At 42.1% G+C, this 25,451-nt stretch overlaps 1 long non-coding RNA gene across 1 annotated transcript; it reads left to right on the top strand.

The window, feature by feature from the left end:
- The first annotated feature begins 487 nt into the window (after positions 1 to 487).
- LOC311525471 lies at positions 488 to 24,698 on the top strand. The gene is made up of 3 exons (XR_014712787.1): positions 488 to 580; positions 16,929 to 17,103; positions 24,575 to 24,698. It is a non-coding gene; the product is annotated as an uncharacterized lncRNA (long non-coding RNA).
- Positions 24,699 to 25,451: the final 753 nt, after the last annotated feature.

The following is a 25,451-nucleotide window of genomic DNA, read 5'->3' as shown; positions in this document are numbered from 1 at the left end:
CCATCTGACCTGACGCTATCACTGTCCCATCACTGAGTACCGCTGCCCATTTGGTGTGTGGCACTCCATTTTTATACTTTCTTGATCCATCGACATACAGAATTGTATTTGAATTCTCTAATGGCTCTTCTTTAACTCTCCCCAACACTTCCTCTTCCCTATCTATAAGACATTCATGTACCTCTCCCTCTGTGTTTAGACATTTAGCTACATTTATTCCTTTGTCCCTTACTATAGAGAAGTTGAGGTTTTGCAAGCACAATGTTGATTCCCACTGACTCCTGTGGGCATCTGTTACAGATCTTAGCCACCCAGTATTAAGGAGATCAATAAGTGTACGGGGTGTATGTAGCACTAATTTCCCTGTGAGGGTGTATGATTCACAAGCTTTTACCGCCCACGCAGCGCAATCCAGAGCTGCTACGCACTCCGCACTCCGGTGGTCCCTGGGATACAGGGGCTCTTAAAGTAGATAGGTATGCTACTGGACGCTGCTTATCTCCCTGAAGTTGTGTTAATACAGCTGAGTATTGAGTTTCACTATGGCTGCAGTAAAGGTGGAACGGCTTTCCCATATCAGGTAAACCCAGGCTAAAGCCTATTCTATTTTTATAAATGCCTTCTCTTGTTCTGTGCCCCATATTACTAACTCATTTGCAGGCTTTCCTCCTCTAGTGAGGCTTTGAATTGGTTCTACCATCTCTGAGTACTCCAAAGTACTCCAAAATATATGTTGTTCAGAAATTGAGGAGTCCCAGCAGCTTCCGGACTTCCTTAACTGTCCGTGGATTCTTTAACTCTAGAATCGCCTGCTATCTGTCTACTGTGAGTGCTTTCTCTCCCTGTGATATGTTATGCCCTAGATATAAAACCTACTGCTGTTGCAATTGAGCCTTCTTCTTGAGCTTTAAATCCTGCTTCCCGAAGATATATAAACAGTCCGTTTAACGTTTTTAAAGGGTCCTTTTCATTGGAACTGGCAATTAGCAAGTCATCTACATACTGCAATATTACAGTATCCCCTTCCAAAGGCACTTGTGCTATTACTCCTGTCATTGCCCTGTGGAAGATAGAGAGAGAATTATGGAAATCCTGGAGTACTCGGGTCCAAGTGTACTGCTGGTCTCCCACTGTAAATGCAAATTTCTCCTGACTTTCTTTTGCAAGGGGAATACTCCAAAATCCATTAGCTATATCCAGGACTGAGAATACTGAGTGTCCTGGTTTTAGCAAATTAAGGAGAGTGGCGAGGCTTACCACAATAGGATGTGCCTTTGGAGTCACCCGGTTAAGGTCAGTGTAGTCTGTAGTTAACCTCCATGTCCTGTCTGGCTTCCGGACGGGCCAAATTGGGGAGTTAGTTATGGAGCTGGTTTTTTTTAGTTACTACTTTAGATTGTAAATTAGTGACTATAATTTTAACTGCCTCTAAGGCTTCTGGTTTAATTGGGTACTGCCTGTGGGCTTTATGAGTTGACTCTTCTACAGATATGGGCTTCATGTTTACTAGCCCACAATCTTGTTTATCTGTTGCCCTCACTTCAGGGTGAAGGGAACACAGTGTTTCTACTGGACTTCCCCCCCACACACTCTGGTATTATTGCTTTACTACTGGCAATCATGGCTATATTTTGAGATAATTTCTCCTGTTTGGACCCCCCCGGTCCATTCAATGCAGGTAGCTCTGGGGTTGATTACTCCCCCGAGCTCCTTAAGGAGATCTATGCCACAAATTGTGTCTCTCTGCTCGGGGCAAACCCAAATTTGACTGACTGTGGGTATGTCTACACTAAGAAATTAGGTCGAATTTATAGAAGTCGTTTTTTTAGAAATCATTTTTATATCGTAGATTATGTGTGTCCCCACACAAAATGCTCTGAGTGCATTAACTCGGCGGAGTGCTTCCACAGTACTGAGGCTAGCGTCGACTTCCACAGTGTTGCACTGTGGGTAGCTATCCCACAGTTTCCGCAGTCTCCGCCGCCCATTGGAATTCTGGGTTGAGATCCCAATGCCTGATGGGGCAAAAAACATTGTCGCGGGTGGTTCTGGGTACATGTCATCAGGCCCTCCCTCCCACCCTCTTTCCATGAAAGCAACGGCAGACAATTGTTTCGCACCTTTTTTCCTGAGTTACCTGTGCAGACGCCATATCACGGCAATCATGGAGCCCACTCAGCTCACTGTCACTGTATGTCTCCTGGGTGCTGGCAGATGCGGTACTGCATTGCTACACAATAGCAGCAACCCATTGCCTTGTGGCAGCAGACGATGCAATAGGCCTGAAAACCATCGTCATCGTGTCCGAAGTGCTCCTGGCTGCCTCGGTAAGGTCGGTCAGGAGCACCTGGGCAGACATGGGTGCAGGGACTAAATTAGGAGTGACTTGACCAGGTCATTCTCTTTAGTCCTGCAGGCAGTCCTATTGTACCATCTTCTGCCAAGCAGCCAGGAGATGTGGCTGGCTAGCAGTCCTACTGCACCATCTGCCAGCAGCCAAAGATGTAAAAGATAGATGGAGTGGATCAAAACAAGAAATAGACCAGATTTGTTTTGTATTCATTTGCTCCCCACTCCCTCCCTCCGTGAAATTAACGTCCGACAATCATTTTGGTGAGATCTGTCAGGGGCATCTTGAATTCAATGGAGATTCAATCCGACCTGAAATACTAGAGGGAGGGATAACTTAGTGGGTTGAGCATTGGCCTGCAAAACACAGGGTTTTGAGTCCAATCCTTGAGGGGGCCATTCTGTATGACAGTTGTTTTTGTTTTGTTGTACCAATAAAATAAAAACCAGCAGGATCTTATTAAAGGGAAAAAGGCAAAATACCACATTTATTGTGAATACAGAAAGAATCATAGTAAGCAGTTAGTTATAGCTATAACATTCCATTCAATCTCATATTTATTCACACATTCATTCATACAAACACACACACACACATACACACCCACACACACAGGTTCTGCAAGGTTGTTATCATAGTTACCAGCCTTAGAGTTGCTCATGCCAAGCCACTGGCCAGGTGGCCTGGACATGAGGAGGGAGCAGGGCCTTGTCAGATGCTCATCTGATGCTCCTGGAAGTTGGTTTGCAGAATCAGACCCCAAAGTTCTCACTTTTTAGAGTCTATTTTTATAGGAATTTCTTCCTATGCCAGTCTATGGGAATTGCTTCTTCATGCTGTTGCTGAATCAATCAGCAGATAGCACATTCCTGACGGCTCCAAGATGTTATCTTGTTCTTTGGTTCTCCCATCCTTGAGGCTGTTGGGTGGATTCCAGTCTGCCCTCCGGGGGGGGTCCTCTGGTTATTTCCACTTGACGCCTTCTTCAGCCGATGGACACTGGATTCTTAGGCTGGCACCTCCCTGATCATTCAGTTATTATCCACACCAAGCATCCATCCACATACATCCTCTATCTCTATTTTAATCACAATTGTTAATACAACAAAAGGGTGGGGAGTCTCTGGGTGCTGTTTCTGTTGTTAGAGTATTGCTTTGAGTCTCTCTCTCTCTCTGAATTGCTTTGAGAACAGACCCTGTCTTAGAATGTACTAACACAATTAGCAGCTTGCAAGTTTCACACATAGAGGGAGAGAAACAGTACCAAAAACCAAGAGACCTCTTAATTAGTAATACCCTGGAATTTAAACTCTGGGGAATCAAACTCATTTGTGATTTTAATACAGAACTTCTTTAATATGATCCAACATTTTCTCCTTGATGTAAAGCCACCCTCTTTGTTGATTTTAATTCCCTATAAGCCAATCCTGTAAGCCACGTCCTCAGTCGCCTCTCCCTCTGTCAGAGCAACGGCAGACAAGCACAGACTGGTGGGACAGACTGGTGGGACCTCATAGTGTTGCAGGTCTGGGACGATTCCCAGTGGCTGCGAAACTTTCGCATGCATAAGGGCACTTTCATGGAACTTTGTGACTTGCTTTCCCCTGCTCTGAAGTGCATGAATACCAAGATGAGAGCAGCCCTCACAGTTGAGAAGTGAGTGGTGATAGCCCTGAGGAAGCTTGCAATGCCAGACAGCTACCGGTCAGTTGGGAATCAATTTGGAGTGGGCAAATCTACTGTGGGGGCTGCTGTGATGCAAGTAGCCAATGCAATCAAAGATCTGCTGATATCAAGGGTAGTGACCCTGGGAAATGTGCAGGTCATAGTGGATGGCTTTGCTGCAATGGGATTCCGTAACTGTGGTGGGGCCATAGACGGAACCCATATCCCTATCTTGGCACCGGAGCACCAAGCCGGTGAATACATAAACCACAAGGGGTACTTTTCAATAGTGCTGCAAGCACTGGTGGATCACAAGAGACGTTTCACCAACATCAACGTGGGATGGCCGGGAAAGGTACATGACTCTCACATCTTTAGGAACTCTGGTCTGTTTCAAAAGCTGCAGGAAGGGACTTTATTCCCAGACCAGAAAATAACTGTTGGGGATGTCGAAATGCCTATATGTATCCTTGGGGACCCAGCCTACCCCTTAATGCCATGGCTCATGAAGCCATACACAGGCAGCCTGGACAGTAGTCAGGAGCTGTTCAACTACAGGCTGAGCAAGTGCAGAATGGTGGTAGAATGTGCATTTGGATGTTTAAAAGCGCGCTGGTGCAGTTTACTGACTCGGTTAGACCTCAGCGAAACCAATATTCCCACTGTTATTACTGCTTGCTGTGCGCTCCACAATATCTGTGAGAGTAAGGGGGAGATGTTTATGGCAGGGTGGGAGGTTGAGGAAGTTCGCCTGGCTGCTGGTTACGCACAGCAGACACCAGGGTGGTCAGAAGAGCACAGGAGGGTGCAGTACGCATCAGAGAAGCTTTGAAAACCAGTTTCATGACTGGCCAGGCTACCGTGTGAAAGTTCTGTTTGTTTCTCCTTGATGAAACTCCCCACCCCTTGGTTCACTCTACTTCCCTGTGAGCTAACCATCCTCCCCTCCTCCCTTCGGTCACTGCTTGCAGAGGCAATAAAGTCATTGTTGCTTCACATTCGTGCATTCTTTATTCATTCATCACACAAATAGGGGGATAACTGCCAAGGTAGCCCGGGAGGGGTGGTGGAGGAGAGAAGCACTGGGAGGGGTGGTGAAGGAGGGAAGGACTAGGCCACACAGCACTTTAAAAGTTTAAAACTTTAAAACTTATTGAATGCCAGCCTTCTGTTGCGTGGGCAATCCTATGGGGTGGGGTGGCCGGAGGCCCCCCCCCACCGCGTTCTTGGGCATCTGGGTGAGGAGGCTATGGAACTTGGGGAGGAGAGCGGTTGGTTACACAGGGGCTGTAGCGGCGGTCTGTGCTCCTGCTGCCTTTCCTGCAGCTCAACCATACGCTGGAGCATATTAGTTTGATCCTCCAGCAGCCTCAGCATTGAATCCTGCCTCCTCTCATCATGCTGCCGTCACCTTTCAGCTTCAGCCCTCTCTTCAGCCCACCACTTACTCTTTTCAGCCCGCCACCTCTCCTCACGGTCATTTTGTGCTTTCCTGCACTCTGACATTGTCTGCCTCCACGCATTTGTCTGTGCTCTGTCAGTGTGGGAGGACAGCATGAGCTCAGAGAACATTTCATCGTGAGTGCATTTTTTTTACCTTCTAATCTTCACTAGCCTCTGGGAAGGAGAAGATCCTGTGATCCTTGAAACACATGCAGCTGGTGGAGGGAAAAAAAAAGGGACAGTGGTATTTAAAAAGACACATTTTATAGAACAATGGGTACACTCTTTCACGGTAAACCTTGCTGTTAACGTTACATACCTAGCACATGTGCTTTTGTTCCAAGGTCACATTTTGCCTCCCCCCACCGCGTGGCTTGCCCCTCCTCTCTCCCCCCCGCAATGGCTAACAGCGAGGAACATTTCTGTTCAGCCATAGGTAAACAGCGCAGCAGGAATGGGCACCTCTGAATGTCCCCTTAAGAAAAGCACCCTATTTCAACCATGTGACCATGAATGATATCACTTTCCTGAGGATAACACAGAGAGATAAAGAATGGATGTTGTTTGTCCTGCTTTGAGCAGGAGGTTGGACTAGATGACCTCCTGAGGTCCCTTCCAACCCTGATATTCTATGATTCTATGAACGCCAGCAAACATACACTGCAATGCTTTGTTCTACAATGATTCCCGAGTACGTGCTACTGGCCTGGAGTGGTAAAGTGTCCTACCATGGTGGACAGAATAAGGCTGCCCTCCCCAGAAACCTTTTGCAAAGGCTTTGGGAGTACATCCAGGAGAGCCGCGAATGTCTGGGCAAATTAATCATTAAGCATGCTTGCTTTTAAGCCATACACTCACCAGAGGTCCCTTCTCCACCTGGCGGGTCCAGGAGGCAGCCTTGGGTGAGTTTGGAGGGTACTGGCTGCAGGTCCAGGGTGAGAAACAGTTCCTGGCTGTCGGGAAAACTGGTTTCTCCGCTTGCTTGTTGTGAGCTATCTACAACTTCATCATCATCATCTTCCTTGTCCCCAAAACCTGCTTCCGTGTTGCCTCCATCTCCATTGAAGGAGTCAAACAACACGGTTGGGGTAGTGGTGGCTGAACCCCCTAAAATGGCATGCAGCTCATCATAGAAGCGGCATGTTTGGGGCTCTGACCCAGAGTGGCTGTTTGCCTCTCTGGTTTTCTGATAGGCTTGCCTCAGCTCCTTAAGTTTCATGCGGCACTGCTTCGGGTCCCTGTTATGGTCTCTGTCCTTCATGCCCTGGGAGATTTTGACAAATGTTTTGGCATTTCAAAAACTGGAACGGAATTCTGATAGCACGGATACCACTCCCCATACAGCGATCAGATCCCTTACCTCCCGTTCGGTCCATGCTGGAGCTCTTTTGCAATTCTGGGACTCCATCATGGTTGCCTCTGCTGATGAGCTCTGCACTCACCTGCAACTTGCCACGCTGGACAAACAGGAAATTGAAATACAAAAGTTTGCGGGCCTTTTCCTGTCTACCTGGCCAGTGCATCTGAGTTGAGAGCGCTGTCTGGAGCGGTCACAACAGAGCACTCTGGGATAGCTCCTGGAGGCCAATACCGTCTAATTGCGTCCACAGTACCCCAAATTCAACCTGGCAAGGCCGATTTTCAGCGCTAATCCCCTTGTCAGGGGTGGAGTAAGGAAATCGATTTTAGGAGCCCTTTAAGTTGAAAAAAAGGGCTTCGTCGTGTGGACAGGTGCAGGGTTAAATCAATTTAACGCTGCTAAATTCTACTTCAACTCCTAGTGTAGACCAGGGCTGTGACTATATCTTTGAATTCTATTTCTACTGGCTGGCTAAGGATTGCTTTTAATCTTCCCCCTTTCACTCCTTCAATCCATATGGTTCAACAGGTGAGGGGGAGATCTTGGCTGGTTATCAATACCGAGGCTCCTGTGTCTATTAACATGTTGCATGGTTGGCCCCCAACTCATGCGTTAAGAAACATTCTGGAGCCGCCTTTGGTTCCAGCCACAGAGGCCGCTAATATCTATTTGTTAGCCAGAAGTTTGAGCAACTCCTGGATTTGTTTATTCTTTTCTTGTTCTTGGGTACTGGTTGTATCAAGTTTATTCTGTTTGTTTGGCCACTGGCCCTCCTTACCAACCCTGGGGCAGAAGCAGTCTTCCTTTAAGTGGCTGCTCCTTTTACAATTACTGCATATTTTGATTTTATTTTTATTTTTACACTCATGCCAGATCTCCAAGCTTATTGCATGTGAAGCAGGTAGTGGTGTTGATTGCATAAACTGCTGTAATTTCCTCAGAGGGGATGGTTGCTGCTATCTTCCTCTTTTTTCTGTTTTTTACTTCTGTGGCCCATTTCATTACTGCTGAGTATGTCTCTCCCACTGAGATGCCTAATGCCAAGACCACTTGGTGGTCTGCAGACAGCCCTTCCTTTAGGATTTGGAGGAATACATCATGGTCTCAGGATGTTATATTCTCCAGACCTGAATAAGCTCGGAATGCATTCCATTTCTTTTCAGCATAAGACATGGCAGACTCCCCCTACTGCTGAACCACTGATTGCAGAGCCCCCTCAGTTGGTGGTCTGGGCTCCTAGAGCAGCAGATAGTGCAGTTCTGAATTCTGTTACAGTCTCTGCCTCTGGGTTTGGAATTCCTGCTGGTTCTCCAGCTTGATCCCCTCCCGCAGGGTTGGGGTTATGATCTTCAGCCCCGTGCCCCATCTTCCATTTATCTTCTAGGTTGTCTCACACATCCCTGGGGCATTTACACTTGACCAGGATGTGAACATCCTTCCTATGGAGGCCGTGTATTTCAGCCAGGCCATCCAGCTTGTTCCAGAACTCAGTGTTCTTGTTATCTTGTTTGAGTTCGGGTAAATCAGACAGTAACACCTTTTTTCCTGGGGGGTGAAGGGACAGTAGATTTCAGTTGTTTTTGTCCTGAGTCCCCTTACTGGTTCACCCTCCTCATTAACATTCCTGAACCTCCTTAACTGAGTTTTGATTGGAGCCATACGCTGTACTTGCTCCCCTGAGACCATTAATCTTTGTGATGCCCTTTTATTGTCTCTGGGGGTGCCCAAATTTGGCCTTTCACACGAAGAAATGTATGGAGGGGGTTCTGATTCCTCAACTTTGCCTTGTGCTGCTGAGTTTTCCCTCAGATAGTTAACCAGTGGTGCAGTTGGCTGACAAATGCCAGGAGTGGGCTCTCCCCCTCCTGCTCGGGGCGTGTGTCCCGGGTATGGTGAATGTAGTTCTTTTGTTCTGGGATCTTTTCCAATTTCTTGACCATTACATGGTTTAAAGCACAAGCTCTTATCCTTTAGAGCCTGATTCTCAGATTTTAAAGTTGCAATTTCTCTTTCTTTTACACTGAGTATATTTAATAACACTATTACTGCCTTGTCTATTTTGTCACTTTTCTGATTATTTTACCAAGTAACCAGATTTGCCTCTGGTCTGGCTGCAGAGTAGTTTGTTTTTTTAGCTGTTGTCTGTCGAGTTTTGACATGTTTATATTCCAAATATTCTCATGGGCTGATTATCGCCTCTGCTATTGATGCCATGGGCTTTTACTCGCCCCGGCTGCTGACCTTGTTTTTGGGAACTTATGTTTTCCCCTCTAAATGCTGTAGTCTCAATCTCTACAGCCTTGATGGGGATTTACCTTTCCCCCTTTTATGCCAAGGCCTCAGGTTCCACAGCCTTGATGGGGATTTACCTTTCCCCCTTTTTATGCTATGGTCTCAAGTTCCACAGCCTTGATGGGGACGTCTTCCCCTTCTTGTTAACTGCCGCACGGTCTTACGTTACACACAGCTGCCTGCCTTATTGGTTGGAGACTTTGTGCTATTCGAAAGCACGTACGTCACATGCCTGGGGGGGGCACTCCCCTAGGACTTGCAATGTTACATGCAATGCGGAAATGGGACCACCAGTTTGCACTGCCTACCGCTTGCGTACCCAGCCAGGCCTGGGTTTAACTCATGGCCAATTGCTTGCTGTTGGTTTATCCAAGTCCCCTGTAACACTCCCTTAATTTAAACAGTACATGACCCTCTTGCACTCGTCTTCCCTTCCAATGGGTACCCTTATTTAACCCCTCTGCTTGGACTACACGAGTCTAGGTTCCTTCACACTTAAATTTAAAAGTGGAAACAAGATGTGTCTGAAAGGGGATGAGAGACTTCTATCCTTGGCCTAATGAGGTGGTAAAGTAAACATACTCACCTCCTTTTTGGATTTTAGTCTCAGATCCTCAATCAGCTCACAAGCTTGGCTCCTGGACAAGCCCCCAAATTGAAGGACATAAATCCACACCGTGTAGAGGTCAAGCATAGGAGTTTATTATGCACAGCACTGACAGAGTGTCACCTCACTTATTAGGCTCAGAGACACTGTCAATTAATTTATTACAATGGAATATATGGATTTTCAATGGGTGGGGAAAGTGACGGGGTAGGCAGTCCCACACCCCCAGATAGGTCTAGCTGCAAGACATGATAGCACAGTAGCCAACGGTCAAAAGGTTACATAATGTCTCCGCCCATGGTATCAATGTTAACAAATTAACATTTAGTATTTAATTAGTACTTTAATAAATGTATTAGTAAAGAATATATGTTGGATTTAATTTGGGGTCTATAGGAATGAAGTAGCTCCTTGGATTGTCCAACAGATACATATCTAGGGGTAAAAGCACAGAAACAGTGAAAGTATATGGCAATAAAGATGGTCTTTCAAGTTGCTTATTTGTGTTTTAAGGCAGGCATTGATTCCTGGGAAAGGGAGGTGGGAGGAAGCCATATCTTATACTGACATGTTCCAACCTTTTCATAAATTCAAGGTTGGATGTGTGGGAAGACCATTTCCCTACAGAAGAAACTAACACAACAGAAACAAGGCTTCTTTTTTCTACTTGCAACTTTGAATAAGATACAATTATTGCCCGCAACATCTGGCGTTTTGCTGACCAGGCATATATTAGCAAAAGCAAGGTTATCTTTGGTTATTCTGCTTTCTCTTAGTTATTACTAAGCCTCTGACCTTTTGACCAAACTCTGGACTTTGGGCCTGTACACAAATCCGTATATCAGGTTATTATATCAGCAATGGATTTTAACACTTCAATGTTGACAAATATTTTTGTTTGTTTTTTCTTGTCAACAATTTCAGGAATTAAAAACAAATCAATCCTGCTCCACATATAACAAACTAGATTAATATTTGAATGAAAGAAGCTGTTTAAATTTGTGTCTGTTTCTTTTTATTTCCACTGTTGTTTAAACTGAGCAGCTTGGAAGTGGGAGCACAATCCTGCACACACTTATATGTAGGCCTGGTTTGACATGAGTAGTTAAACATGGGGGAGGCTTCATTTTTTTTTTTTTTGGATTTAGGATTAGGGAGGGTAACTAGATCAAAAGGCTGAAAACTAGAATGTTTTGACAATGAGTAAAGTATAGCATGGACAGTGTGTAGACAGTGCACGTTGTACAGAGATAGGTTCCTGCAAGGGAACCAAGCCAATCCCAGAACATGAGATGCAATGTGTAGTGAATGTAATGTGATGTGTAAATGTATAAAAAGGAAGAGATTTTTTGTATAACTCTGGATGTGTGGTATACACTGTACCCAGATCCTATGTTTGACTGTGATCAACTCAAGCGTAGTTTGATTGTATAGTAATCTTGGAGGCTGCTAAAAATCCATCCAGAAGCAGCCAGCGTTTTCCTGGCAGACTTAATTTTGTTAGTTAACCCTTTCGGTATCTCAGTGCTTCTAAAAATGTTAACATTTTTTTAAAAAAAATAATATAAATTAATAAATAAAAATAGGGACTAAAAGGGTGTTCAAAATCAGAATAGTTGGAAAAGACCCTAGATACCTTCTTCAGTAATAAAGCAACAGCTAAAGAGCTGCACAATATTAACCAGTGTGGAGGTGATAGGGTTCCTTACCATATAACCCAGAACTCACACCAGGGTTACAGGGCTCTTTACCATATAACCCATAACATGGGGTAGGCTCTCCTCAGCCTCCCCCCCGCTTTCCCCCGCCCCCCAGGAATTAGCTCTCTGAGTCCTAACACTCTCTCCTCATGAGAGAGATAAGAGGGTTCAGCAGGGGGAGGGTGACCTCAGCCTGTGAGGGGCACGAGGTCTGACCTCAGTCCATGAAGGCCACAAGCTCTCGCCCTATCACTTAAGCCCAAGGCCCATCACCAAAATTCCAGTCTTTTACTTGAGAGAACCATTCAGTTTATTCTCTTAACTGCATTGGAAAGTGGCTGTGATGAATAAACAACACCCCAGTACCTCAGTTAGGTACTAATTTTGTTCCTACTTAACCCACTGTGGCTTGAAGGTGTTTCAAGGAAGTCAGAAAACCTCCCTGATCCTTCACCAATTGGCCCATGGGGGGAAAAGATCCTTCCTGACCCTTTAAACAGGTGATCATCTAGACCTGCAGTACCTGTCAGACTGGGTTCCCATTCTTAGTTTTGGTGGATAGAGTGGAATGCTGGAACAGAGCTGAAAGGGTATTCACATGGCCCCTGTGTTAGGCTAAATCCTGGGAGCTGAGGAATGCTGAGACCCTAAGGAGGAGAAGCAACCTATTGTCTCTTAGTGATTGTCTCCCTCCCTTGCCTTTGGGATTGTCCCCCTTTCACCACCGGCTCCATTAATCTTCCCCACCTGACTTTTTGTACCAACCCAGAAAATGTTATTTTAATTGGCTTGTGTTCTGTTTCATACCTAAACACCTGATGGTAATAAATAAAAAAATATTTTGTACCAGTTTTTGTAATGTAATTCAAATAAAAGCAAAATTAAAATAAAAAACAATGCTTTAAAGGCAAAGCAAGCTTATAATGTAAAATCACAATCTGGTGGGCTATAGCATAGAAGGTAAGCTTGCTCCCCTCAGTTCATACTTTAGCCTAGTAATTATAATAGTTCAAATACGTACAACTACTATAATCTTAAAAATGTGTTGCTAAATAATAAACTTAAAGCACAAAAATAAAAATGTAATGCAAATAAAAACAATTATATATATATATATGAAAAAGAAAGGCAGTGGAATGTAGACCTGCCTTGCCATGAGTAATTAAATATGGGGGAGGCCTCATTTCCTGGAAGACCGGATTAGGGAGGTAACTAGATCAGCAGGCTGAAAACAGAATGTTTAGGTAAAGAGTAAGGTAGAACATGGAGATGGTGCATGGACAGAGCATGCTGTACTGGGATTGGTTCCTGCAAAGTAACCAAGCCAATCTCAAAACATGTGATGCAATGTATAGTGAATGTAATGTGATGTGTAAATTTATGTAAAGAAAGGGGTTTTCTCTGTAACTTTAGGTGTGTGTAGTACGGGGAGAGAGATAGCTCAGTGATTTGAGCATTGGCCTGCTAAACCCAGGGTTGTGAGCTCAATCTTTGAGGGCGCCATTTAGGGATGGGGCAAAAATTGGGGATTGGTCCTGCTTTGAGCAGGGGGTTGGACTAGATGACCTCCTGAGGTCCCTTCCAACCCTGATATTCTATGATATCTTGTACTCACCCTCTATGTTTGAGGACTGATCAACTCAGCATAATTTTGCTGTAGGCCAAATAAAGGAACCTGAGTGACAAGACTGGAGTCAAACTGAGTTACTGGGGAACTGTGTGGAAGAGGTTTCTGAGGTTACCCCAACATTATGCATATTTCGAACTTGACTCATGCAAGAAGTCTCATTAAATCTGTAAATACTGGCAGGACCATGACTTATATTTATAAAGAGACTGAGGGACAGATGCTCACCAGAAGTAAATTGACTAAATGGAGCTATGCTGATTTACATCATCTGAGGATCTGGGCCTAAAAGTTTGGCTCTATTTTAACTCATTTTAACCTGACCTAAAATTCCTGACTCTGAATTTTGCCAATAGATGTCAGTGACAGGCTATCTAATCAAACCGGCTGCAGCAAATGCTCATCTTGTTATATGGCTCTTAGAAAAGCCGCCTTCTGCTCCAGAGAAATACTCTACCCCCTCAAATGTCACCTTTGGGAAGCATTTGTAACACTGTCATTTTATTAAGGTACTGCCAGTAATTTGTGACTATTGTGGTCTAAAAGAATCTCACTGATCTAAACTTTCCAGAATTTTTGAAGATATATGCTTTTCCCCAAATTAAAAACTTCATAATCAATCTCTTTAGTGTTGTAGAAAGGAAGATGCTGACCACGTGCAATCTCTCTCTCTCCTGCTGATAATAGCTCGTCTTAACTAATTAGCCTCTCACAGTTTGTATAGCAACTTCCGACTTTTATATATATGTGTTCCATTCTATGCATCCGATGAAGTGGGCTGTAGCCCACAAAAGCTTATGCTCTAATATATTTGTTAGTCTCTAAGGTGCCACAAGTACTCCTGTTCTTTTTTCAGAAGTGTAGTAAGTGAATCTGCTGCATGGCCAAAGGAGTCCATCAGTTTTAATTTTGCCTTTCGTTTGTGAGGCTTAAGGAGTATGTGGCCCTCAGCAATAGAGAGTTTCATCCATGAATGGATAAAATATAGCTGTATTAAACATATTGAGCTGAGGGGTTCTAGCCACATAACCAGATACATGATCTATTAGTTGGAGGTTAAATTTGAGTAAATGTGTGGGCATTACAGTGGTCATGACTGTACTTGACATTGTTTGCAACCAGAGAGTCAGAGTGACCGAAACCTGATGGTGCTTAGAGAATGTATTGCCCAGAGAAGGGGTGTAGTGTGTTGGCAAGGTGATATAGGAAAAGCTTATACTATCCATACTAAAGATGCTTTTTGATTCAGTAGACTTCACTGTCCACTGCTGTCAATCCAGCACATTTCACCATCACAAAAATTATTTAGTGTTACAAGAAGAATTTGTCAAATATTATTTATGAATTATTTTGTACTTTACAAACACGTACCTTCTTTCATTTATAAAAGGTTTGGCTGAATATTCATAAAGGGCCAGATTGTGAACCCCTGTCCTATCTGGGTGAAGTCAGAATTTTACTCACATAAGTAAGCACTTACCAGGGGGAATAAAAGGTTGACAATGTGGCTGATAGTATTTAAATACCAGATGATTATTAAGATGTTTATTGAAATTTTACTATCTAATTACTGTATGGCACTGTATTTGTTAATTCTCTATTAGGTTATCACTTAAGTGTCTGCCCTGTTTTACAAGATAATAATTGTATCTGGAGCTGCATAGACTCAGCTCAGTATGGATCCTTTACTCATTGCTTGTCTACATTTTTCTAACCTGCTGGTGGGAGAACCTCAATACGCTATTCCCTTCTTGTAGGCATCTCCAGGTGAAGCCTTCATGCCTTCCTTCCCTCCCTACTACAAAGTTCCTCTGTGAGAAGTCTCAGCACACTCTTGTGTGGAGTGAAGGTAGTAGTTAGCGTGTGTATCGGTGACATGATGTTACCCACAATCAGGAAACAGAAACAGTATCATATGACTTATTCTACCAATCACAATTTTGCAACACAACTCAAATTCCAAATGTTCTTCAAGATGACAAAGAAGAAAAAAGTCTAAATGTGCTGAATAAGCTATTAGTTGGGAATTAGTTGCTCAGCTCTCTTCTTCTTAAGATATTTGGCCTTGGCCCTACTTCAGCTAAAAAGTGGAGGAGGAGACATTTGACAGATTTAGTTGTGTCATTAAAGTGTTTCATGTAATCAGAAAGTGATCCCTTAGAATAAAGGATAATTCAACACACCATCCATTAAAATATGAAATCAAACAGAATGTTTTCATATTAGCTTTTCTGAAGATTTTTGTGGAAGCTTATGTCATTGAATATGATAGTAAGTGAGAGATTATCAAACGTTATCAAGATACCTACAATAGGTTTTCTATTTTAGATCTCTTACTGAAAGAGTACTTCATAAAACACCCTGACTTAAAACTTATAAATGTACTGAAGCCACCAGGTCCAAAGTAATTTATGCTAGTTCAAAATCCATCAGCTCTGTAAATTGGCACCTCTGCTGTCATGATTAACGAATTCAGAAATATTAAAGGTTCCATCTACCTTCACAACAGGAGCAAGAAACTCAGTATGTTTGCATGTGTTGAGTTCTCTTTTCATTCTTCCACTGAAGGCTGTGCTTTGTTTCCCCAAGACATATTGACGCCACCCCTCGATGTCTATACAGGTCTCAGAGGAGCAGCGGGAACCTGAACTGTCTGTGGAGAAGCCTCTATGTCTTGAGCTAATGTCCAATTCCTCCATCCCCTTCTGACCCTTTGGGAATACAGATCTTACGAAGTCATATGGCCAGGAGCTTTCCCACCCGTCACTTATTTCTAGGGGTTGGATTCACAGGGCAGTGAGGTCATACTGGTGAATTATTCTGATAGGGACATTATTAACCTATCCACTGAAGTGTTTATGGTTTGGTGGTAGGATGCTGCCATGGAGAGCGACTGTCCCTTTGCGAAACCCTTATGGAGGTCCTTTCACGGGGATCGAAGAAAGGCTTAAAATGTTGCACAGACAGTAGAGAAGACAGTATGGCCTTAGATGCTCAAAACTGTAGAAACTCTTTTGAGAGGAAAATCTCAGCTGATGTGGGAAAGTAATAGCTTTACACCTTTTATAACATTTCAATTTCTATAGCTGTCGTCAGAGATTGGGATCAGAGAAACAAATCCAGTAATTCAGTATATTCTCTGTAAAAGAGTTCAACACTCAATGGGCAAAAAATAAGGTACACATAAAAAATGTACGATCACACGTAAAGTAATGTAGTTGCAAAATAGTGGAGGAGGGTTGCAAATGAAAAACATTTCCCAAATCTGTGGAAACGAAAATAACTGGGTAATCAAAGCTCATGTTTCAAAGCATAAGGCCGTTGATATCATAGGGATCAGGACTAAACATTTTTTTTCTCCAGTATGTACAGTAGTACACAACATTCTGGGGGTATAAATGCAGATTTTTGTCATCTTCCCTGGAAGCATCTGATAGCTGGATATGTCGGGGGTATTGAGAAGTTGGGAGGATAACCAACTAATAGAGAAATAGTCTGAGCCAATATCCTGAATCCTGTGCTCCTATATTCCTGTCCACTTGCATGCCACAGTCCTAAACTGGCTGACTTCTGTTAATTAATATGACTGTGATAAGCTTTTGGGAGGGAGATAGTTATTGCTAGGGTCTCCACAGTTCATATAAGTTTTCAGAACCTGTCTTTCCAATGAGTCAGCTTAAGATGCTGCATATAGATCATGGTTTGAATTAAAAATACTTAAGCAGTGTAACTATACTTCTCTGTTTCTTTTACAGGAAATATTTAAATGAATTAATTAAATGTAACAAGGGGAATTGGATTTCCCTGTAGCTCCCCTGTTGCATTAGCCCTGATTTTGATGACTGTATAGAAATTTCTCTCTTCACTTTTATGTTATTTCTCAGGGATACCCAAACTAGCAGCATGATGGAGTAGTTATAGTGCGACCAAAATCCCAACTGGCAGTGTGTGTAGCTGTTTCCTAGAGAGGTGTCTTTCATCACCATTTGAAAACAGAAATGTTCTGGAAAACTAATAACAGATACAAAGGCAAACAACTCCAGGAGGCCTAATTTACAGGTAAATCTAACAGAATAAGTATAAAACTGATGCTAATTGCAGGTTTTTATGAATTATTAAAATACGGCTAATGAATATTCAGAAATATAGCAATTAACAAAGAAGTAAACTATTGTTATGAGAATCTCCCAGTCCTATGTGAGAGGGAAAGAACTGAATAATGGAGAAGAAAATAATTTTCAACAGCTACTGTCTCAGGACCAGGTTTTGTGTGCAGATTTGGGAAAATAACTTGTCTTTGAAATGAAACCACAAGTCAAAAATGTAGACACAACGTGTTGTGTTTCATTTATTAACTTCAGTATCTAGTGCCCTAATTCACATTATTCTGAGCATACCCTAGAAGGAAAAGATGCTCAGCAGTTCTGACTCCTACTGCGGTTTCTCTAGGCTCTTAATTAACATTTTATAAATCAGACAGAGGTAATAATGTGAGGTGAGTTTTTCTTCTTTTAAGAATACAGATTTCTAAATGATCTCTTCTAAATGGGTTCTAAAGATCAATAATTAGACAGGACACATAATTTGGGATTTTCACTGACCAGCTTCCTTTAATGTATTTGTTGTAAACTGCTTTAAATGTCCAAGAAAATTTATTATGGTTACTTGGATGGGTTTAATGGTTTTTTTTTAATGAAAGCTGATCAATAAGAGCAAATAAGCGGCATGTTCTGCACGTATAACAAAAACAGTAAACTAGTGTCTCATGAATTGGTATAGAAGAACGAAAGAGAAAACAAAAGTTCCTATTTCATCTCTTTATGAAAGGTTTTTGAATAATGTAATGAAATTTTTCCTGATACAAAGATTAGTTTCTGCCTGTGTTTGTTTTGAGGAGGAAGTAGGTAGCATCTCAACCATCTGAGGCCAGAATTTCTGCTGGCATCAACCCATTGAGTTCAGTGGGATTACTTGTTACTTGCTAAGGTGCTACTTAGTGTGAGTATGGGGATCATAATATGGCCTTTTGTTTTCACTCATTTCTTATGTCGGCAAATGCCATTGATACCAATAGGAGTACACTGAGGTGAGGACTGAGTAATAATGGAGTAGAGTCCTCAAGATTTGTCTCATTGTTACTATAGAAAGCTTGTAACTACTACCATGTGTATATATGCTTATAATTAATTCTTAACCATGTATATCTGCTTACATATCAAAATGTATATATGCTTACAATTAACTTTTACATTAAATGTATCCTGCAGATGACTTCTCATACAGCACAGGTTGGGAATAGGAATATGTAAACAATTTACTTGTTCTGTTTTTTGCCAGGATTGTCTTTATCAGGAAAATCAATAGAGCACCTAACTGGTATTAGCCAATCACCTTAGTTCAGTGACCTAATTTCAATCTGCATTTGAGCACCATGGTTTCACTTTCTGTGAAGACCTTAATTTAGAAAAGGGTAGGACAGGGAGTTTCCTTGATTATAATATGATCTTGTGCAATATTACAGTTTTAACAGGGTTAAAACTTAGCTGAAAAACCTGAAATGTACACTGAATTGATCTCATTCTTCACCTGTTACATGCATGCATGTGCAATTTTATTGATGTAATTTTGTTTTATAAATGCACATGCCCCATGGATTTAAGGATTACTTATAAAATAAAACCCTTGGGATATTTATCATATAAAAGTTCCATTATAATATGCGCACTTCAGAATATGCATTTTCTTTGGTGTAAAGTCCTTTTTCATCTTTGCAACATGAACATACCTTGTAGTGCAATGCAAGCAATTCCCAATTAGTATTTATTTTTAGGCAGTCAGGCAAAAAACCTTATGAGAAGGGAACAATCCCTCCGAAGATTGTGGGGGGTGGATTCTGCTTTACTCCATATGAGAGTGCAGTATTGCCCACGCTGCATGTCCAGACATTTCTATTTGCCATTGTGGAGAGGGGGCCGGCTAACATCACCACTTTCCCTTGTCTCCTATGCAGGTTGTCTAACACTTCTTGGTGCCACCAGGGAGTAGTCCCTGAATTCAGGAGAGCTCAGGGACTAAAATAGCAGTGTCTCAGCGAAGTCAACTTTATATGGTTGTTTACTCTTTTGTTCTATGAAATAGGAACAAACTTAGGGTCATATAATGAATGCCCTTGATCTGCCCAGGTAACTCAAACTGACATCAGATTAAACCCTCATTGTAGTAACATGTTGATTGCACAGTAGAGTTGCTTTAAGTAGATTGTAAGAAACAGAGCATATTCTTAAAGTGGAAAGTAACTGTGCAGGAATGAGTCAATATGTTTTGTCAATTTTATAATACAGCTCAGTTTTGGCAGCAGTCTTATCCAACCATTAAAGTGAGCCAAAGCATTTGGAAGAGGAGTCTATTTATTTTTCACTCTCCATTAACACCTTTCAATACAGTACCTGTGAATGAAAAATAAATGTGCATAGATGGGGAATATTTATGATGATAGTGAGGAGGAATCTATTTGCTCATGGCCTTTCAGCTGAGATCTTTCTGAGAAGACTGATGGACCCTGCTGGGTTACAGAAATCTGAAAGAAAATTCTGTGTGGCCATTGAAGCACCGTACTAATGGTCTAGTCGGAGAGTAAGACGATCATTTGTCCTTAGACATTGATGCAGTGGCTCCTACATATCCTCCTTCATTACCCTGTCTTTATAGGTCACATTGCTTTACAGATGATCTGTTATATGGGGAGTAGGTTAATGCTGTTGGCTGTTGTTCAGCTCAGAGTTTTTCAGTGACTGCAGCACAGGGAGTGCTTGCAGGCTATGACAAAAGTATGGTGGATTCTAAGAAAGGATTCTTCAACTCTTGGCATGCATGAAGTCTGGAGTAATGGATTGCTCTGGGTGGTGGGCAGCTTGGGGAATTGGGGATGTTTCCTCTCAGAAATGATCAACTCTTTTGGCCTGTAGAGAATTTTATATTTCCTCAGATAAGAACAGATTGCATTAATAATGGATTGTCTGCTTGCATGGGTACAGATTCATACCAACAGGGAAAAATGCATTGTTTTTCTGGATGATATACAGCTAGTTTCACTTACCAGGACTCTGAGTGCCGAAGGAGCTCCATTATGCCAACCATAGCTGGTGAAAGTAAGCAGGAGGAATCTAGGACTAATGCCTCCATTTTGGTGGGAATGGGATCAGCTTCTTTAACTGGTGATTAAGTCCCTGCACAAAATATCATTAATTGATGTTTACAGTCTCCCCAATTACCACTTGGTCTTATACCTTCCTTATGTGGTAAGGGCACGTGTAAAGCAGGGCTGGTGGAATCTGGAGCCTTTTGACTTCCTTGACCCTGTTCAGTCTGGTTTGAGACACAGGTATGGTGAAGAGAATGGATTTATTTTCCGAGTCAGTGATCTTCTCTCTCAATGGGCAAATAAGAGGTGTCTATTCTGAATATGTTAGATTTAAAAGAGTTGGCCTCAAGGTGCACTGTTAACATGCCTACAGAAGCTTTCAGGGCTGAATAGGTTTCCTGTTCAGTGATTTAATTCCTCTTGATGAGGTTCCAGAAGGCAATATAGGGAAATTGTTCAGCTGAACTGATGGCAATTTTGTGTGTGTGCTCCTGTCCTGCTCAACAAGTATGTGACACCTCTGAGAAAACATATGAGAAGTTTGGGACTGCAGTGACCTACATCAGCTTTGTCTCTCTCTTTCATAGGATGTGAGCAGCACAGTTGCTCTGCTTTACCAGTGCTTCACTGAGACAGGGACATGGGTGAGAGCGAGCTGGCTGAAGCACAGTCTAGATAGGAAACCGGTAATACTATCAGTTAGGGAGAAGGAACTTGTTTAGTCATCAAAAGAAAAGTCTTAAGTCTAGATTAAGTTTTTGTTCTTTGTGCAGAGCTCCTAATGCTGTAAATGAGAGCTCTGAACTTGGAGGCACACTGGAGCTTTTAATATTTTCTTTCCCATACAGAATAAGAAATGTAATTGTTCAGTGTTAATTTTTAGAAACAAATCGTGTGGGCCTTACTCTGTTGTTAGCCAGCCATGCTTCTGTGATGGTGTTAGCATGGAGAGACAGTGGAGTACACCAAAAACTGCACACCACATCTCAGGAGAGTCGTGTGAAGGAGGCATAGAGCTCACTTTTGAATTCTCCCATTTCTGGTTTGGCTGTGTGCCTAGCTGCTTCACCAGCATACATAAGCAGAGTCTGAAGGAAGTTGGGCATAAGGGAGCCCTAGCCCATGCCCCTTTGCTCCTGGCTTGACCCCCAATGACGGCATCAGGGAAAACATAAGCTAGAGCTCCTATGCCACCACAGGATTGCCTTACACTGGGGAGATCTTTCCATTGCCAGTTATGACAGCTTTAAGGCCACTTCACCTCAGTGATGCACTGCAGCATGGAATCTGGACTTCTGAGTGCAAGTGCAGTTGTCATGGTAAAGATTCACAAAGGAAAGATAAAACTTGTTGGCTGTGCATTGACAATAAACAGAGAAAAGGCAGATCTAGGAAGACAGATACATCCTGCCTTTTGTTGCAGATCACCTCAGGAAGAGAGTTTGTGGAGAAAAAAGGTGCATGAAGCCACAGAGAATCCCAAAAGACTTCTGATAGTAAACGGAATCCAAGACTTAGTAGGCCATTAAGACACTTTTACAATACAGATTTATTTAAAAGCATTTTAGATAAGAGGACTTCCATTGTGTTGAATGTGGCGATTGTAAGGATAAAGCCAGAGGAGAAAGTCTATAAATGACTATAATAGTTACTGGGCTTTTTGTGACGACAAAACAATGTTGGTTTATGTTTGTTTGCCTCTGGTGGGTTTGTAAAAGCAATAGGGGAGGAATGCAATGATGTGTCCCTTCAGGGCTACTGGAGTACCGTAATTTGAAAAACCCAGCACTGCTAGAAGTTAGTGGAGTGCTTGAGTCATCAGAATGTGGAGCAAATTGCTGGAGCTTTGCAAATAACCATCATTAAACATGTATCTGTGTGTGTGCCATGATTTACTTGCACAACTCACTACACTGGGGCAGAGGAGGGAGGTACGTGCTGTACCATCTTCAAAGGAAGTGTAGCAGCTGCACTCCACCCATTCTCCCCTCCCAGAGATACCATTACTCCTGTAGCTCTCACTGGGATGGATTGGTTCCATGGCACCCTTGAGGCAGAGCTGTTCCATAAAGGCCCTCTAGAGCCCACAGTCAGAACCCCAGGATTTGACCCTTAGGGACAGCACTACAGTTTTTTATAATTCTTAAACATTTTATTAATGTTAATGCAATGGTAATACCTATACTAATGCAGGATGCAGTTTTATGTATAGCACATTCATGATCACAAGTACTTTTCTACTCTCAGGCTATTCTGCTGAGGAAAAGAGATGAAGTTTCCTTTAAAACAGGAGACCTCCTGTAACTTTGTTCAGAAATTTCCCATGCACATCTTTTTGTTTACACTTCATACTCTTTTAATGATGCCTCCTTGTTTGCATAGATAAAAAGATCCCTGAGATGCATACAATTTTAGCAGTTGTTAAAATTGCAGAGTCTGTTCTAAGAGTGAGCCTTAGTGAAATGTACAAACAAGTCTCTTGAGGCCCGGGAGCTTTAGTTGAGATATTTTCTGCCATCCGCATTGTTGTGGCACTCTGCTCTGGATGACTGAATTATGCCCAGGAGGCTCACACTGAAGAGTGAGCCTGCAGAAAATTTTAAAATTTGCACCAGCGAGCATGTGAGAGATTAGCATTTGAGAAGTGGGAAGAGCCAACTGGGCTGCTCAAGTGAAAGGTCACATCAAAACAAGGTCATTTCACTGATTTTTTTGGAAGTGAATGAGGGGAGATATGTTCTGATGACTGTTATTGTGACTGCTTCAAAAAGTGAAAGAGGAACAAGGCAGATGAATTGACTAAGAAAATAATGCCTCTTTAACGTGTCTTGCCTTGGACTCTCTTGAGTGTAATGAAGGGAGAATAGGCTTTTGAAGGGAAAAAAACACTCTTTATTGTATAGTTTCTCTTATCACTTGTGTTCTGTCCCTATTATCCTTCTCACTGAGAGATGGCTCAGACCCTAGCACAGTAGAGAGCAGAGTTTAAGTCAGTAAACATAACAAATGCAGACTAGCTTTGAGCAACAAAATAAAAATCCTAGCAACAGAATTTTACCACTGCCAAATGAGCAAAGTTCATAGTAGAGGGCTGGTATTTCCTCAGTGGACCATTTTCCTGCAGTCAGGGCCAGATGTAGCTAAGCACTTAAGCACACGCTTAATTTTATTTTCATGCATAGTCCTAATGGCTTCATTAGGACTACTTATAACTTAAAGTTAGGTCTGTGCTTAAGTACCTTGTTGAATTAGGACCTCTTTATATATTGCTAACCATTTGAGGGAGTATTGTTTAAGATAGCTGCAAAATTTCAGAGAATAGTGAGCTGTTTTATAAGACGTTTATTTGGCAAAATAATCCACTCTCCCATGATATTCACAACTATTGGAACTTTGCCTATTGAAAAACTTGCTCTGTTGTATTAAAGGAAATCTGAGAAACTGAGGTAGGAAGAGGCTTAAAATAGCATTCCTTTCCCTACTCAAAGTAGCATACACGGCCTTGTATCCACTGGGGAAGTGCAGCAAATATTTTCACCAGTGCTACCACCAGTTCAGCTACATCAGTGGTAGTGCCATTGGGAGCATTGTCATAGACAAGCCTCTGGCAACTTCAGCATTTTTATTACTGTGTGAACCACTGTGCTGTGTCAATGGAGTTGAAAGCCACCGGAAACCAATGGAACTGTGTCCACCTTAGGCTTGCTCTGACACAGCTACACTGGTGGTTGCACTAATGGAATTTTCATGCTAAAATATTTTATTGTGGAAAGGTCCCCTAACACAAAAAGAAGGGACAAATTACATTTTTGGGGTTTTTTTTTTGGGGGGGGGGTTCTTTAAATGCTTGAAAATGGGTGCTGTAAATAATTTCCCAATAATGCAAATGAGTAAATGCCTAAGATACATAAGAGAGACAAGGTGAGTGAGGTAATATCTTTTAGTGGACTAACTTCTGTTGGTGAGAGAGACAGGCTTTGGAGCTTACACAGAGCTCTTCTAGAACAACTCTGCACACAAGATATGTTGGTTAATTCAAAACAATCTAATCTAATAAAAAATTAAATTGCCAACCAAAAACATTAATTTAAAATTGTTATTCTGAGTTAATTATTTACCTACAAATGCAAGTTGTTATATCATTGAACATCCTGGTTTATAGTAGAAGCTACAGCAGAAGTTTTAATTTTGCTCAATGCTGCTACAATATTGAGTCTGAAATGACTGAGGTTTGTTGGATCGATAGTGTGTGAATTTTTCAGGCTGGCTAATAAGACAGCCAGCAAAACATTTCTGATATTAGCAACTCTTTTACTGCCCACAGGGCAAGTTCAAAAGTGTTAGAGTTGAAATTCTTGGTTAAAAGCTGTTTTCTTTGTGAATTTAAAGGTGGAGAAATGTGTTTTCTTGAGAGCTCTGGAGACTGGCATCCTCAATCCACAAGACCATGTAGTATGGACAGAGTCAGTAGAAGCTCATTGCCTCCCCAGTCTTCTTGTAGCTTATTCTGGAGAAGTAGCCACCTCCAGAAGGTAAGACAATAAGCCTGGTTACCAATTCAGTCCTTAGATTCTGGTGAGAGTGTGAAATTAATACCACATATCCACTTAGAACTGCACTGGACTACTAGCTCATTTTGTAGGCTGAATAGTTATCCAGTGAAATGGCTGGAATTTCTAAAGCAAAACTTATTTGGAACTCTAGTCCTTTAACCTTAATCTTTTGATATTTTTGGGAAAATGGTGTTAATGTAATGGAAAAATTAACATTTCAGTGGTAGCTAATGGGTATGTGTAACATCTAATTGGATTACATGGTCTATTGAGCAAATAATGTATGTAATGGATTTATCTTCTTTTTCTGCTTTTAGAATGTCCACAAGCACATTGTGATTCCCATAGATATATTTGAAATTATTCGATGATTTCTTTTCCCCCCAAATGTATTGGGTAGACTGATCATGGACAATTCTGAGTATTCAATACTCAATATTCAAACTATCATTGGTTAGTAGTGATTTTGGGTCATGATATATTGTTTCAGTTCTGTGGTTATCTGATCAGGCATGGATCAGATGACATGGAACCTAGAAAACTACTCTGTGCAAACATTTGTGGCAGTGAGACCCAACTGCCTGAATGTTCACGGGAAGCAGACTCAAAAGCTGTGCAACTATGGTGGAGCAAATTCTATTAAAGTTTTATAATATTTGTATAGCTTTGCTAAGCACAGTGCTGCTACCTCACTACAGCATTGATCCTTCAAA

This window comes from Lepidochelys olivacea (genome assembly GCF_965140295.1).
Source record: "Lepidochelys olivacea isolate rLepOli2 genome assembly, chromosome: 8".
In the NCBI taxonomy this organism is placed as follows: Eukaryota; Metazoa; Chordata; order Testudines; family Cheloniidae; genus Lepidochelys; species Lepidochelys olivacea.
The sequence above is the reverse complement of the archived record's forward strand: the minus strand, read 5'-3'. Positions and strand labels throughout refer to the sequence as shown.